This window comes from Zophobas morio, unplaced genomic scaffold (assembly GCF_036711695.1).
Source record: "Zophobas morio isolate AGI-343-1 ecotype UQ-CSIRO unplaced genomic scaffold, CSIRO_AGI_Zmor_V1 ptg000023l, whole genome shotgun sequence".
Taxonomy (NCBI): Eukaryota; Metazoa; Arthropoda; class Insecta; order Coleoptera; family Tenebrionidae; genus Zophobas; species Zophobas morio.
Window position 1 is genome coordinate 9,517,723 of NW_026972128.1, and position 15,964 is coordinate 9,533,686.

Here is a 15,964-nt window from a genome sequence, read left to right on the forward strand (position 1 = left end):
AATTATTACTGTAAAATAAAAGAACTGGTACGTACCTTACAAAAAACTAAAACTATGAGCGGTAAAAATTACATCCACACAACGTGTGAACATAAAATCGTCAGTACGACCAAACTATAAACTATATTCAGGTCACTTTTGCACCTTTATCTCAGGTTTAACATTAAATTCTGAATGGTATAACTTCATCTTACCCAGATGGCACTAATAAGCAGAAATCATCAGTGCGTACTCTTATACATATGCGCACTCTTGTACACATTTACCCTAAGTCTTATGGAGTAATTTGATTCAAAATAGTATTAGCTGGATGTCGATAAATAACTACTTCATGAAAATGCGCATTGATTTTTGTCACCTTGTCGAATACATGAATACTAAATGTACCGTCAAACTGAAATTACATGACGAGTACGATTTATAACAAGTATCACCATAAACATACATAGTAGATCGAAAAATGTTAAACCACCAGTTTATGCCTCACCCTTTCAAGTTAATACTGTTAGTTATTATTTTCAAGTTCGTTTTTGATTTTAGTTTAACACATGCTCAATTTATTTACCCCTTTTGTAGTCCATTTCTTTAAGTTGTACTGCTGTCATTATTATGTTTCATTTTACAATTTTCATTTATTTATGTAAATTCCAGCTTCTCGAAATTCCAAGACTCACTGGAATTTTTTTTTTTGGAGCATATATGTGTATTTACAAAGCTTTTAGTAACGTTTCCTGAAGAAAGAGCAGAGGGTCTAGATCTGGAGTAGACATTAAATGCTTCTTTACACTAGCATTGTAAATGTAGATTTAACTAAAGGCAATTAACCATTTTAACAAGACGGGAGTTTAGTTATTCCCAGCCGCATCTGCTTCAGACGCAAGTCGTTGCTGCCATAATTATTTACTTAAATGTCAAATTATTAACTTTCAAAGTAGCAATCTGTTTATCATTAATGTAAGCACATTTTAATATAAATTAGTGTTAGCGGATCTTTGGCAAAAGCCAAGTTTAGGTTCTCGTACAGCGTTCATTATAAATTCTCCATCCTTGGAGGTGAAAAAAATTTCCGTCTGTGAATTTTTATTCGCAACATTATTTAATTGAATGCTGAGACATGTTCGAAAATCTTGCGATATTAATGGCAATAATTTTAACAGAGCTTCCGATTCCCAGTTAATTGTCGGCATCGCGGTTTTATTATTCTCGAATGGTTTAACGCTTCGGGAGATAAATTTACCATTCTTTGTGTGATTACAATAATTGTGCGCATATTTACGAGAAATTTGCGTTCAAATAGAATTTATGAAACGAATCAATGTATTTATTCACCCGGCGTCAGTGTTTTTGGATTTAAATGAAAACATCTTTGTAAATGAAACAGTTTACACGCACACCGATTTAACCTGCCAGAGGCAATCCCTGCTTTAATTATTTCCATTTTGATGTTCTATCAAACAGTGTTAGACTCATCGGTAGACAATAATTTGTTCTCACGGGTTGTTAGTAAAATTGTCTTACCTCTATAGACTTGGCTCGTAAAGACCTCTGCTAATTTGTTTGCTAGAGGAAATATTTGTGAAACCGTTTATACAACTATTCGTAATACAAAAAATAATAGCCTGAGTTCGTAGAATTAATCAAAACATTTGTGTACAAATAAAACAAACACATTTTTATTGTTATGTATGCGATACTGAAAAGTGAATACTGCAATTATTACCAGGAAAAATTTGCTGTATGTTTGGTTTATCTGGTTTTCTGAATCAATATTTTGCGCTTTTGTTTTTATTGAATGATATAACTTCTGTTAATATATTAGACGCACTATGGTCAGATTTGTGTCATCCAAAAGTGTAAAGATTGTTATAGACCTGAAGGAAAGCTTAGAAAAAAGTTTTAATACGTCATTAACCGAGTTATACCCCAAGCTGAGGTTTCTCGCAGTATTCATAAAATTATCAAAGAGAAATTGGATTTCTAGCCATATCGAGTAATGAGGTTTCAGATTATGAAATTCGCAAAAATTATTACAGATTTTTAATACACTTTTATTAGAATTAAGGCTCTTGCTATGCTGACAGAGATAAGAAATGAAGACACGGCTACTTCATTTTACGCAATGTTTCAAATGCGTTCAGAAAATTTTAAATGAAGTTTTGTTATTGATTTTTAATGAGCTTCGGTCAACACTATTTGATGCCCTCTTTAGCACAGCAACATCCTTAACAATCTTTTCTCATTGACATGGCATATGGGTGTGTAAATTCCCAAAATTTTTGATTTTAGAGGATCTATAATTTTCATTATTTTTGTTGAAGTGAGTTTTACAATATATTTTTGTTTATCTAAAATCTAATTTTCATTTGTTAACAAAATTTATAGTACAATTTTTAATAATAATAATAAATTTTCATCTCATAGTAAAACAGAATTTTCCACTATGACAATGAATTGGTAAAATTCTTAAATAAGTTAGTAAGTTTGAAGAGAAATATTTTAGAACATTTCTTCCAAGACCAAGTAAGTAAGTAAACTTTCCTGTGGGTTGAATTTTTTTCAGAGAAACGTGTTTTGTTTAAGTATTACGATTTCTTGTTTAAGTTTTTTTCTAAGTGGTAAGAAAAGTTCACTACACCTACACAACGGTACTGTATTGATCTAACCAATATGTTTTTATTCAAACAGCTGATTTTTATTTCAAGAAATCAACAAAAAGCTTTTAAATTAAGGATTGACGAGCAATCGTTTTGACTAAATAAATATAAGACTTCGTGTAAATAAATATTCCGAAACAATTTATAGTCGAATTTTAATAAAAAAATTAAATTAATTTCAAGTTTTTTTATCCTAGCATTTTTTTCTGGATTTTTAGCCTTCTTATTCAAAAATTCAATTTTTAATATTCCCTCCTCATAAAACGTCGACCTTCTTTCAACCACCCTGGAAAATTACTTAAGAGATTTTTTTGTAGATTTCGACCTCCAGAAATTACTTCCGTCTCAGTTCTTGGAAAACTTCTACCAATTTTGCAGAATCGCCCAATCAATTAATTTTCAAAATTTCAAAAATCCTAGTGTGGACCACACACGCGCTATATTTTTCGAATCAGCACCTCGAAATCTATATTACGAATTTTTTGGGGATTTTTCAACACCTTTTTCAAAAACTCAATTTTTCAAAACCCTTCCCTTATGAGTTCGGTTTTCAGAACTTCCTTTGGCCTCATTTTTTCGAAAATGCCTACCATTTTTCCAGAATATATTTTCAATAAAACGTAGCAATTTTTAGGATGTAAAAAAAAGATTTCAACTTGAATATTTCTAGAATCTTGTTCTGGGGTGATGAACATGCTATATCTTTTAAATCGATACGTTGAGATCTATATCTGTGATTTTTTTGGTGGATTTTTAGGCACCTTTTTCTAAAAGTCCATTTTTTAAAGCAAAAGCATGAGTTTCAAGGGTCATCTAGAGATTTCCCTTATATTTTAACACATTTCTGTTACGTATGATCGTATTATTTACTGATCTTTACGGTAGAAATACTGTTAACACAGTTTTTCTCAATTAAGGTTAAGTGTGCTGTTAGATTCCTCCAGTATCAATGATGCCAATTCCGTACGTTTTATTTTCTCCGAAAAGAAAAAGGCGAGTTTAAAGTATCGTGTTTTCAGACAGAAGTTGTCGCTGTAAAGGCTTTAGAGGTGATTTTAAACGGCTTCCTCCTGCATTTAATAAATGGGAGCAACATTGACTTTCGGTTATCGTACACAACGTGAATATAAAACACAACATCAGTAGCAACTTAAGAAAATGATCGATACGTTTATTCTGGCTAGAATATTTTAGACACTTGTCTTTTTAAACAACTATTCGTAATCCGAAACAAGTATCGTAAAAACTAATCGAACTAATTAAAAACGAAATAAAAGTAAAAGAAACAGTTTATACGCATCCCGATATAGGCTGCCAGAGGCAATTCCCTCTTTAATTATGTCCATTTTGATGTTCTATCAAACTGTAATCTAAACTCATCCATAGACAATAACTCTGTTCTCAAGGGTTATTAAATTTCTCGTATCCCTGCAGACCTGTCACATACTGACCCTTCCTCTAGACCGCCAATCGATAAAATATGATGTATTGTAATATCTGTTCACAAAGCTTGTGCTAATCTTGTTAAACTTCTTGTACAACGCCCGCTATCCATGTTATGACACCTACACGATCCCAAAAACCGAGATCTGCACCGTAATTAATTCGGTGTGAAAGCTCCACACAAAATCGTGTATTGAGCAAAACCCTACAGAGTTTATCAATTTTAAAGATGAAAGCCCCGGTTGACCTTTCTTGGTGTTGTGGATTAGTGAAAAGTATATCAATTACTGGACAAATCCTTTAAGGTTTTCGTTTGTGAGATTTTTCTTCGTATTCGATTTAGGTTTGGCGAAAATCGTTTCACTTATATATATTTTTGGTTCGCAGCGGTGATGGAGAGAGCTCTATAACGGAGGGGCTGAGAACCGCCCTCGCCCGACTGCGACAGAGATCAACTCCCCCCGGTAGCCAGACGTCCCCATTGCACCAACCTTCTAAGGTAAGTCAAAAGTCTTTTAATTTTTTTTTCTCACTTTTATGGGCCGCGTTTTCTCGTTTCTCCATTCGATCAACATGGAAATGTCAAACGGATAATTATTAATTAAAAGGAATGCCACGAGTATTTACTTTGGAAAGGTTTTCTTAATGTAAAAGTAAAATAAAATCGCTGTTTTTTCATCGTGCAAACAAAATTAGCCAAGTGGAGTAACAATGGCCTAAAAGAACGTTATGGATATCTGTCGCTCGATGGTTTAAAATTGCTGAGGAACGTGTTCATTTTGACAGTTTCATAATTAATTGATGTTTTTTTAATGTCACTTTCACAGTGTGGCGACGCAAATAATGATTAATTTCTTGTAGAAAATGCACCACAAAATAATATGTAATGTACAAGTTGCAAGTGAAAATTTTTTTGGAGATTTGTCTCTAAACCTTCCTTCAAGAAATACATGTTAAGTTATGGAATGTCGCTAAGTTAGTGTGAAAAGGCTGCCAATGAAAGTAATACATATTATAATGAAGTTGAACAAATGTATTTAAATTAGTCCGAACCGGAAAAATATTTCTAAGGAAGCGATCAAGATCAATGATATATATGATCAAATATTGGTAGTTATCACAAGTTTCTCAAACACATAACTTTTAGTATTACCAGACAACGTGCTTTCGAAAACTGTGATCAAATTATGTCGTAATTATCAGTGCCCTTTAGGTTAATGTTACATGGCGTAGGCACAAAGTTCAAGCAGATAGCTCCATTAGTTACAATATAGCACAGTATTGGATTTATCGAAGCAGTCGTGACAGGTTTATTTATTTCCCAAGAGTTTGCCTAAATATTTTTGAGTGTTTACACAAATTTGACGCACCAAGTTAAGAAGAAGGAAAAGAGTACACTCGAGGCTCCCTCGGCCATTGGACTTGATTACAATACTTCCTCAGCTTACGTTTGGGAAATAAAAATATATTAAATGTGGCGCTGTTAACAGTTTTATTTTAGAGTTTTAGAGTTCTAGAGCAGCGTAGAAAAATTACATAATAAATGATGCTTTATGTGGCAGGTTTAAATTTTTATCAGAAAAATGTAAAAAATTACAACCATTAGTTTTACCTCTGTGCACCAGTTTCCCCTAAATGTTAAATGACTAGCAATAATTAATTAAAGTGAGTGCAACGTACATTTGCTTTCATGTTAGTCTACAATAGAGTTTTTCAATTCTAAAATAAATACATGTGTGTTTGCTTTAATCAACTAGTAGATTAATACTTGATTATCCATTTCGACCATCACTATTCATAAGATTTTCATGTATTGAACCAAACAACTTTCGCAATATGAAGTTAATTTGGAATCACAGTGGGGTGATAAATTCAAAGAAAATGCCGAATTAGATTTTTCTGGAACGTGCAGCGTCACAATGACTATAATAATAGTGCCAAGTTTTTTTTAATTAAAACAAGAGAAATAAAACTACAGTATTCCGTTCTATCCATGAAGATGCCAACATTGTTGCGATTTTTGAAGTGAAAATTTCCTGAGGCACATTTACATCTAGCCTAATCATTCATCCATGAAAATTTGCTCATTTATACAACAGCAGGATCTACACTGCTCAATCGGGTCTTTCATAAATCAAAGATGATTTTGAGTGAGAGTTTCAGTGTGAATTTCTCATTTTTGTTGCGGTCTGAAGCACATTCGATTTATTTATGAACAATTTTGCTTTTACTTTAGAAATTTTATTCAGAAATATTATACTTTAATAAGATTGCAACTATCCAGTCAGTTTTGAATATTCAATAGTGTGGTATCAAACTTGGATTTTGTAATAAGTATGTATAAATAATTCCTAACTTCAAATGGAATTTTCAGGTGTAAATACACAAACTTTGTTTTGTGTGGACTCTAATATATAATACAATAATTCTTCTATATGTTGACCCTTATGTTTGAAGCTTACATTTTATATAAAAAAATTACTTGATTTTAACATTTATCTCAGAAAAGTACCAAAGTTTTGATAATTTTCGCAAGAGATTGACAATATCTTCTCAAACAATTGCCAAATAAAATTTATGTCTTCTGTTAAAGCTAGAAAACTTCTATGTATATAACTTCATAGTTTTAAAGTTTTTTTTTACAACACTTTATATACAATTTTAAATTATTAATTCAAATTTCGTTAGCGCGCCTTATAAATAATGTCCTTATTACTGAGTACCTAAGGGAATAATAATATTTCAGCAAAACGCTAAAAGGAATCTCCTGTAAAGTTCATCCTCTCTATTTGATGGGTTCAATTAATTAAATTTCTGCCTTTAATAAGGGTCAACTAAAACCAAATGCATTCTTTTGTGTAAACTCTAAAGCTAAATTACTTTGTGTTAGAGCTAAACGAATTTTGTTACACACAATATTGATTTTTCGCTAAAGTGTTGTGATGTAAAGAGGACTATAAAAATAATACCGTGGATACTGCAAAAGTAGCATACTAATTTTTCATGCGTCGCAATTTTTTTTATATATTGCAAAATTATGAAATATAGAGACGGAAGCGAAAAATTTGTATCTACTAAACGTAAACGTTGTTATAAACTAAACGGTCTGTATTTTTCAAATAATTTTTAAACTAGATATGGAAAAATAAGGAATTGCAAAAAAAACAAATTTCAACAACACAAGACACAAACATCAATGACAAAAATTTGACGAAACCATATAGAAAAAAATAGGTAAGACACATCATGTTTAGTCTGCTCGAAGTTGTAAGTTAGGAAATTCTTTGACCTCCTAGGAAAAACCTGCTAGACGAGACGTCGGGAAATTCATTGTCAGTGAAAATAGCTAGAAATCCAAGAAAAAGAAAATATATGAACGTAACATCCAAAAGTGATTATATTTAGTTTTCATATGAAATTACTCAATGGACGAAAGTAATCACAGCTTTAGAATCAGCGTTAAATTTAGTTTGATCCGACTATTCTATTTTTATGAGTTCAATTTTTAATAGCGTTATAAAATCGAACTCTTAACGAGAAATCACTACAATTGTAACCGCATATTATACAACTGTAACAAATTAGTATCGCAGAAATGTTAAATGATATTGAACACTGTACTGTTCCCTCATTTTCTACTTTAATTAATTTATCCCCATTCTTTGTAACTTTTCTCGAAATAAAAGCTCAACGATAGCTGTGATCTCTAACAACTAGGAGTTACAAAACAAAATCCAAAACAAAATTGCTTTGTTTTTCCAGACACCGTTTCCGCGACGACAGAAAATCATATTTTCACGCTATTTTCCGTCGTAAACAATTCAGCCCGACACAAAACCTTCTGACTCTAATTTTATACTTTTACCGCTTTCGGAATTATTTAAATATTATGGTGAGCATCTGCCGGTTTCGCTAGGAAAATGTTGATGAATGAGCCGTTGAGTGGAGATTGCATATTTAAGGAACATAATTTACTTAAAAGTGCTATTTCTCAAATCCATACATAAAATTTACGTCTGTAAATCCCAAAAAGCGTGGATTAACAGCGAATTAATGAGGATTTTTACGGCATGGCTTGACGAAAATGTGAGAGAATAATAAACGGCGTGTTTATTTGTTGTATTGCTGAATAATGCATTGAAGTTTGGGGCAACTAGTTAAGATAAAGTTGCTGCAATGTGGGAGGTAGTTAATTCTGTTATTGGCACCAAGTGTTCAATGAAGTTTCCAGTTGAGGTATGCCCTAAATTAAATTTGGGTAGATGTAGCTGCATTTTGATTAAGAGAGAATTGAAGAATTGGATGATTATTCTGAATCGAAATATCATAGTTGTTTGTCGAGGTGAAGAAACGAGAATTAAAGCGCTCGGAGGCGCGGTATAAAAAATATTCAGGTCGTTTCTCGTTAAAATCATTTTTAATTATGATGTTTAGCGCCGGTTAAATGGGAATTTTGGTGGTTAACACATGCGAAATGAATCAAAATAATTCCAGAAGCAAAATCCCGTCTGTCATTTTCATAAAAGAGAATTTTGTCGAAAAATCGCTGTATGTTGTGTTTGCTCATCTCACGAAATTATGTTTTAGAAAGAAGCTAAAAAGTTTTCTTCACAAAGGCCAGGTATGAAAGAGTTGAAATAAATCGCTTTTAATTAAAATAAAGCAATTATTTGTACCTACGCTTTCAGAGTTTTTCTGATTTTATATTAAAAAAAAAAAAAACTCGCAGCTGTGAATTCGTTAATTCTACAATTGTTTGAATCGGATGACCAATGGGCATTTAACATACGCTCACTATTAACTTTCATCAGCCAGTTTCGATTAGGTCGACGTTTTTGCTGCAATAGCGTCACACTAGTATCGTTTTATTCGTGATTAATTACAATTTCGCTGAACCCTGCAATAGCGTGATGGCTGGCCCTCGTTTAGATTTTTGCCAATAATCCATTTATCGAACGGTGTTAAAGATTCAGGTCAAAACTAGCTATGTCCCGAAAACAATCGCAAAATTGAAATTACTGCAGGATTTCCGACATCAAACCCCGACAGAAATTGTATTTGAACTGGCTTAATGCAACTGGGATCTAGTTCGGTTTAGTGGAGTATATATTTCGTAGAAAAAGTTAATTCAGTTTAAGCAACTCTTCTGGTTGATTTTACCTAGCAAAAAAGGGTGGAATTTCACTTGTTCCTCTCTTAAAACTCTTCCGGCGTTTCCATATGACCTTCCGGCATTTTACCATGGACCCCAGCGAGAAAATAATTTGTTCTTATTTTACTTGAAACTTTCCTGCTGTTTGTTCTGCAAAGTTAAATCGTCTTTTGTGTAAAGAGCGGTTATTTCTATATATTATGAAAATATAAATTGTAACGTGTTGATTCATGTGAGAATAAATGACGTATTTGTTATCCATTTAAATAATTGTGAAATTTTACAATTTGAAAAGTTGCGACAAAAATAAATATGATCTGAAAAAGTCCAATAAAAACATAATTTTGGTGGTCGCTAATTTTGTTCCTAACTAGTTTCCAACTATACATATAACAATAATATAACCAGATTGGCATGTCTATACCCAAAGTCATGTTATTTAACAGAGGGTTGTGTAACCTATAAATTAATTGGTGAACGTTAAGAGCTTTAAAGTTATATAACTGTTTTCTAATTAAAACTGGAAACGAGCTTTTCAGTGCTTTAACAGTATAATAGGTACTGCAAGTTTTGTTATAAACCGTCCAGGATGTTTTTAGACAAAAGTGGGCCTTGAAATTTTTTCTTCACGTTGGATAAACTGATTCATTGACAAAACGGTTTGTCTGTCAGTGCGTGAGACTGACGTTCATTTATTGTTATTTAGAAATCGTGTTATTAAGTTGGCAACATTTTTGACTTCGACAGCACTTCCCTCGCCTATAGAGTACACCTTGTCAAATCTAGCTCTTTCGAAAAATTAAAAGATTTAATTTTGCGAATTTTATTGTTTTTTATGGCAACCATTATAAGCTAAAATCAAAATTTGTATCTAATGTGTGAGTAAAGGTAAAGAACCGTGCTAACCGTTTATTACAAGTGAGTTTTTCTATTGAAGCGTGATTTATAATCAATAAAATAACGAAACAATTTAATCACGTCTGCCGTCTGTAATAATAGAGGTGCGACTGAAGACTGAACTGAAAATCATATATGGTACTCGTAATTTAAGACAAATAGTGATAACACTTATCAACTTGTAGACGTGAGAGTAAAACAGAAACCAAACTAAATGATGTTGTCTACGAATTGCAATAACCGGATTACAATGCTGACGGTCCAGACTTTTTTATTGCTTTGATTTCCGCTAATGGAATAAAACACTACATTTTATATATTTTGATTTTCGATGTTGTAATTCACATTTGGTTAATTATAACTTGTCTAGATCTAGGGGAGGCTTAGCAGATTCACAATTCTACACGCAGGAAGTCAGTTTGGGTTTTTAGATGGCTCTTATTAAAAAACAATGGACGGGACACTTTTTAAAAATTGGGTGGTTAATCAACTTAATCCTGCTTTGGCTAAGTTGAACAAAAAATATTTGGTGGTTACGGACATCGCACGATATTATTCAGTGTACCTGGAGGAGCCACCAACATTTGTAGTAAAAAAATGACTGCTTAATCGTAGTATTGAATTTGAACAAAAATTAACCTAGTACGATAAATTTCATTTTTGCATATACCAAATTAGTTGCCAATTAAATTATTAGATTTACATGGTCTACTTTTGTCTAAAATCATTTTGAACGCTATATAAGTTTACAACCTAATGCAATTATTTCTTTATTTATTTTTTGTAATAAATTAAAATGTATTTGTTTTTCTGAAGGTTCTAGGAATTATTATAGAGGCTACTTTAATAAATTAACGCTTACTCTACTATATTCAAATGTGGGTAAATTATCGTATTACTCGTACCTTTCTTGTTTTTAATTCCAAGAGTAAGCTTCCATTAACTCATTCATTTTGCCACTCCCGTTTCAATACCTGAAAAATTCATAAAACGAGATGAAAATCACCTTTCGCGGAAAACATGAAAGAAGTACAGAAGTTTCATTTACCTTGTTTTAATGTTTGCGAGATAAGAAGTTTGTTTTCATATTGCTCAATCTTATGAAACGTATGCCATTCAGAGAGTAAGAATATTTCTGTTTACAAAGAATTCGCTTACAGATTAAATTCTAGACTAAAGCTCCGACATGAAGAAAATAAATCTTGGCTCTCTCTGATCTCGTTTGAATCTCTATCATTATGTACACATTGATATTTTTTATCAGCATAGAAACGTGTATTTTTCTCCTCCTTTACGACTCGAATAATCAATGTTAAGTGTATTCAAGAAATCCTACGGATAAATTGCGGATCATCGATTTCGTTGGGGTCCAGACGCTGAATCGCTTCTTGTCTTTTTCAGCAGAAATATTCGTCCAGAACGCCAATTTTATTAACATGGGCGCTATTTAAAGTTTAAAGCTGGAATTTTCTTCCAGGCCAGCCCTTTTACGGTAGGTACTTCGTTAATCAAAACAAGTGGGTTGGCTCCGGAGCATGCCAGCGCAATTTCAACGCCACATGTGACAATGTCATAATACGGTAATTGAATCGTGCGCTTTAGCGCTTAGATGAGCTCGTAACAACATTTATTCCCTTAATTAAATATTCCTTGGAGCTAGAGCATGGGTCGCATCACTACTTTTGGCACTTAATGGGGCAAAAAGGTAAACGACGCAAGGAAGAGGCTTTAGATATGAGATTATCGCGAAAACAGGTTCTGCACATAAGGCACCGAATCGTTCGGAAACAAACTGTGAAAAAAGCGTCATTTGCATATACATCGAGATATGCAAAACTGCTGTGTTGAAGGGGGACCACCCTTTAGAATGGTTTAAGCGCTGTGAGAGTGAGAATTTTATTCTAAAATCAAAAAAACGTTATTTGCACCCAATTTTCTTTAACAGCGTTTTTAAATGACACCATCAACTTTTTAGAGGAGATAATAGCGTATTCCGCCACCAGACTTACCTGTCACGGTAATATACGTCTATTATCTTTTTGCATTTTTTTGTTCTCTGACAGGACAATGTGAATGACGCACTATGTTGATAAAAATTACAAATAACTTATTTTTAACCATATTGTGCATTTTACTTAACTTTGATTTATGGGGTGTATTATGATTATGAGTTATTGTTAGCGACGAAATTAATTTACTCAATTCAGGACTTTAATTCTAAGTATGTTGTTTCTTTAGTACAATTTTAGAATTCTGGTTTTTAGAACGCAACACTATCACACGTCACAAACACTTCATCTGACATTCACCAGAAATGCGGCGCAAAATCCAACATTAGAAACAGTTTAATGTTCTTCGTTACGCGATGGAAGTACAAATTTTTTGGAGTATTTTTTGCAAGACGATACGATAAACATCCACAATTTTTAAACAGAGTGCTATCGTTTGTTATCAACGGTTGGACCGTAAAAACTCCCAATTTTTTACTTTGTCGACATAAACATTTTTTTTTGTCAACAAAGTGTCACTTCTAGTTAGACATCTTGGTTTATGAGCATTTACTTGTTGTTTTAATTATTCAAGATGAATGTGTATTAATTAAAAGAAAGTACGTATTTAACAAGGGTGTAGGAGGCGCCAGAAGGCAGCTGTCTACATGAGGTTTTAACGCTTTCCTTTAACGAGTTTCTTTGCATAGAAGGTGGCGTGCTGTTACCTCATATTCTTATAATAAACATCTTTGAATAATAAAACTTTCCCAATTTGATTTTTTTCCAATTTAGAAACTCCGAATGACCTATAAAAACTAATTAAAAAAATTCATATTGCAACTCAAAAATTTTTAAAAATTATTCTAGCCACTGTAAATTTTGTTTCACAAATTAGGCTAGTGTCTTTTATACTATAACGACGGGTTTTGATGTTCAAATTTATTGACTTGTTATTTGATGCAGGTTCCTTCTAGTGTTTCGTCGTGAACATGGGGATTAATTTTGCCTTAAACATACGTGGGTAGCGATATAATATTCAGACATCAAGTGAATTTTAATACAACGGTTAAAGTTATTTCCCTGTTTTTCGATGGTATCATAAATTAATAAAAGAAGTCGTGGTAATAAATAATAAACGAAATAAGTATTTACAACGAGGTAGAGGAATCGGATCGATTTGATTAACAGTTACTCTACATTTTTCACTGAATAAAAATTATACACTGGATATTTTTAATAAAATTATTATTGCATTCATTAATGGCTAAAATGTGAATATAATTGAATTAATAACTATTTATCTAAAATTTGCTATTTGTGCTTTCAATTTGATTCTTACGTCATTAGGTCAGACGATGGGAATTCCTGAATTGATAACTTTGTGTACATGAGACATATTTGATAAAAAGTATGTGGTACGTAGTGTTTAACTGTAGATAAAATGTGACGAAGTGTAATATGTAAATATAGGGTCTAAGATAGACCCTGATTATACGTTTCTATTAACTATTTAGAATAATGGAATAATACATATTTATGTTAGTTCCGTCACGTACTTAACAAGGGTTCACGAAGCACAAAATATGTACCATCGGAAAATTATATAGAAATTCCGGTTACGTTTACACAAAAATTTGAGTGCTACATGCTACATATGTTAAGTGGAACTTTCTATTTATGCATGAATGGAAACAGTTAGATGGCATTTAAATTTTGATATTTTGAAAATTGGTTGGAAATTTCCGTAGAGTTTTTCAGCCCTTTGAGTGTTGAAAACTCTAGAAATCACAAGACAAAGCATCAAAATTGACATTTCAGAAGATTTTGAACGAATTATTTGAATCTACAAACGCCAGAACGTGGAAAATATACTCAATAGTTTCCTTCTCGCAAAACAAAAAATTGGTCGCAAGTTGTTTCGACAGAACTTCCCTTGCCCAGCATTTTCGAGTTGAGTTTTTTCTTTACACAATTTTGTAGCCCCCAGTAGACTAACGTAAAATTTACAAAAGTTAGTGTTAAAAGATTAGGATGATTTGTTCTGGTCTTCAGTGAAATTCCATCGGACGAATGACTACACCCCATGTTTCTCGACTTGTTATAACCTTTAGAGTACGAAAAAATGGGTCTCCCGTTTCCGTCTGTCTGTCTGACTGTCTGTCGGTCTGTTCGCCGTCTATGCCTATCTAAACATCCTACTAACAAGGTGATGACGTCACTCCAAAATTGTACACAGTTTATGTGCTTTAAATTTTATAAAATACCATACTCTTACGTGTAGTTTATGAATCCGTGTTGATTTTTTGCCCGAAACATCTAGATTTTTGAAAAAAAAAAAAAATAAAAAATGTAGGAGTATTATTGAAATGTAATTTAATTTTGAAACTGCAAAATCGAATGCTCTAAAATTTTGCAAACATTTTAAGGTTAGGATAAACATGGAAAATGGTTAATCAAAATTTATCCGTTTACCACCTCCCAAAAAATGGATAACGTCTCTCAAGAACGGACTAAAACATTTTGTTGAAAATGTTCTAAAGTCGGACCTCTTTCTTTATTAAAACGTGGATGTGTTCGCTGCGCTCGCCTTCTAAAAATTTTTTCTTTTAAGTTTGGTTTCAGAAATATTCAAGAAGTGTTTTAGCGAAATTGTTTGGGATCACTTATACTTAATAATAATTTTGTATATTTTCGGAAACTCACTCTTAGAATACGAGTGCAGTGAACACATTCATGTCTTCTCATCGTTATTAATAACAACTGTTTTCGAGATACACTTTCTTGTATGCGATAAATACATTTCTTTTTTTATAATTTAGCTTCTCAGGGAGAACAGTGAATTATTTTTAATAACACCTACACATGCTCGCTGCGCCCGTATTCTAAGCGATTTCCTTTTGCAATGCAATGAAAGAAGCGTCAATTTTTAAAATAAAAGTGTTATTTTCTCCAAAATTTGGATACCGTAAAATTGGTGGTTTTACTAAAGCATTTTTCAATGTTTCAAAAGAGTTTTGACATTCCGCGTCCTAACTAAATTGCACATTTTTTTGTTTAATCTGTTTTTTTGGCGTTGCTGTGTTAGCAAAATTTTGTATAGTTTCATTTTTGTAAAGTTTTTTCTCTTCTTTGTTTCTTATTAAGTATTATGTTGTTGAAAGTAAACTCTGTACATTAAGAAAAAAAAGCCAATGATTAAAACCCATCCACCCGTCCCTGTCTCATTTTCATTTATTGTAATTTTGAAGGACGGAGGTTAATTACAAAATCCACATTTATTTAGAAAAATTTACCATTTTCAAGATGTTTTATATTTCTTGTTGCGAAATATGACTTATACATATGTTAAGGAAAACATTGATTGAAAGTTGTTTCGACAGAACTTTCCTCGCGCCTAAAGTACAATGAAACATATCCAGCATTTTCGAGTTTTTACTTTACACAATTTTGTGATGACGTCATCAACATTTTTGCAAGGACACGTATATTAACTTGGATTGGTGCAATGTAATACTAAAAATAACAGTATTGTATTTCCAAAATTTTCTGGGAAAATGGAGTGATAAGTTCCTGATTTAATCAATAAAATAAACTGACTCATTCATTAATTTTTTTCAGTCACCCTTTTTAAGCAAATCGAAAAATATGAATGGAATGATGAATCACAAGTATAGACTCATTATATTTTGGACATTTTCGATAGAATTTATTCAGTAAAATTTTGAACGTCATCGATTTTTTGGAGGGAATAAGCAACTATATTTTGATTAAAAATTTATCATGCCTATCACCAACTTTAAAACATCTGCAAGATTTCAAAGCATTTG

At 32.2% G+C, this 15,964-nt stretch overlaps 2 protein-coding genes across 6 annotated transcripts in view; one reads left to right on the forward strand and one right to left on the reverse strand.

Annotated features, from left to right (window-relative positions):
* Positions 1 to 15,964, reverse strand: part of LOC135134736 (ankyrin repeat and IBR domain-containing protein 1-like) — a 56,150-nt gene that overhangs the window by 30,176 nt on the left and 10,010 nt on the right. Inside the window, exons 1-3 of one of the 3 annotated variants that reach the window (XM_064063535.1) lie at positions 11,195 to 11,324; positions 11,052 to 11,120; positions 9,258 to 9,399 (exon numbers count right to left, since the gene is read on the reverse strand). The exons of 1 other annotated variant lie outside the window; for it this stretch is intronic. The gene's annotated coding sequence lies outside the window, so the exon portion shown is untranslated. Of the gene's footprint in view, positions 1 to 9,257; positions 9,400 to 11,051; positions 11,121 to 11,194; positions 11,325 to 15,964 lie in introns of those variants that run through there. One more of the 3 variants, XM_064063537.1, reaches the window with a different exon arrangement.
* The window catches only part of LOC135134737 (spermatogenesis-associated protein 31H1), a 127,841-nt gene that overhangs the window by 20,785 nt on the left and 91,092 nt on the right, over positions 1 to 15,964 (forward strand). For all 3 annotated transcript variants that reach the window (XM_064063544.1, XM_064063542.1, XM_064063543.1), the window contains exon 2: positions 4,485 to 4,596. The gene's annotated coding sequence lies outside the window, so the exon portion shown is untranslated. The remainder of the gene's footprint in view (positions 1 to 4,484; positions 4,597 to 15,964) is intronic.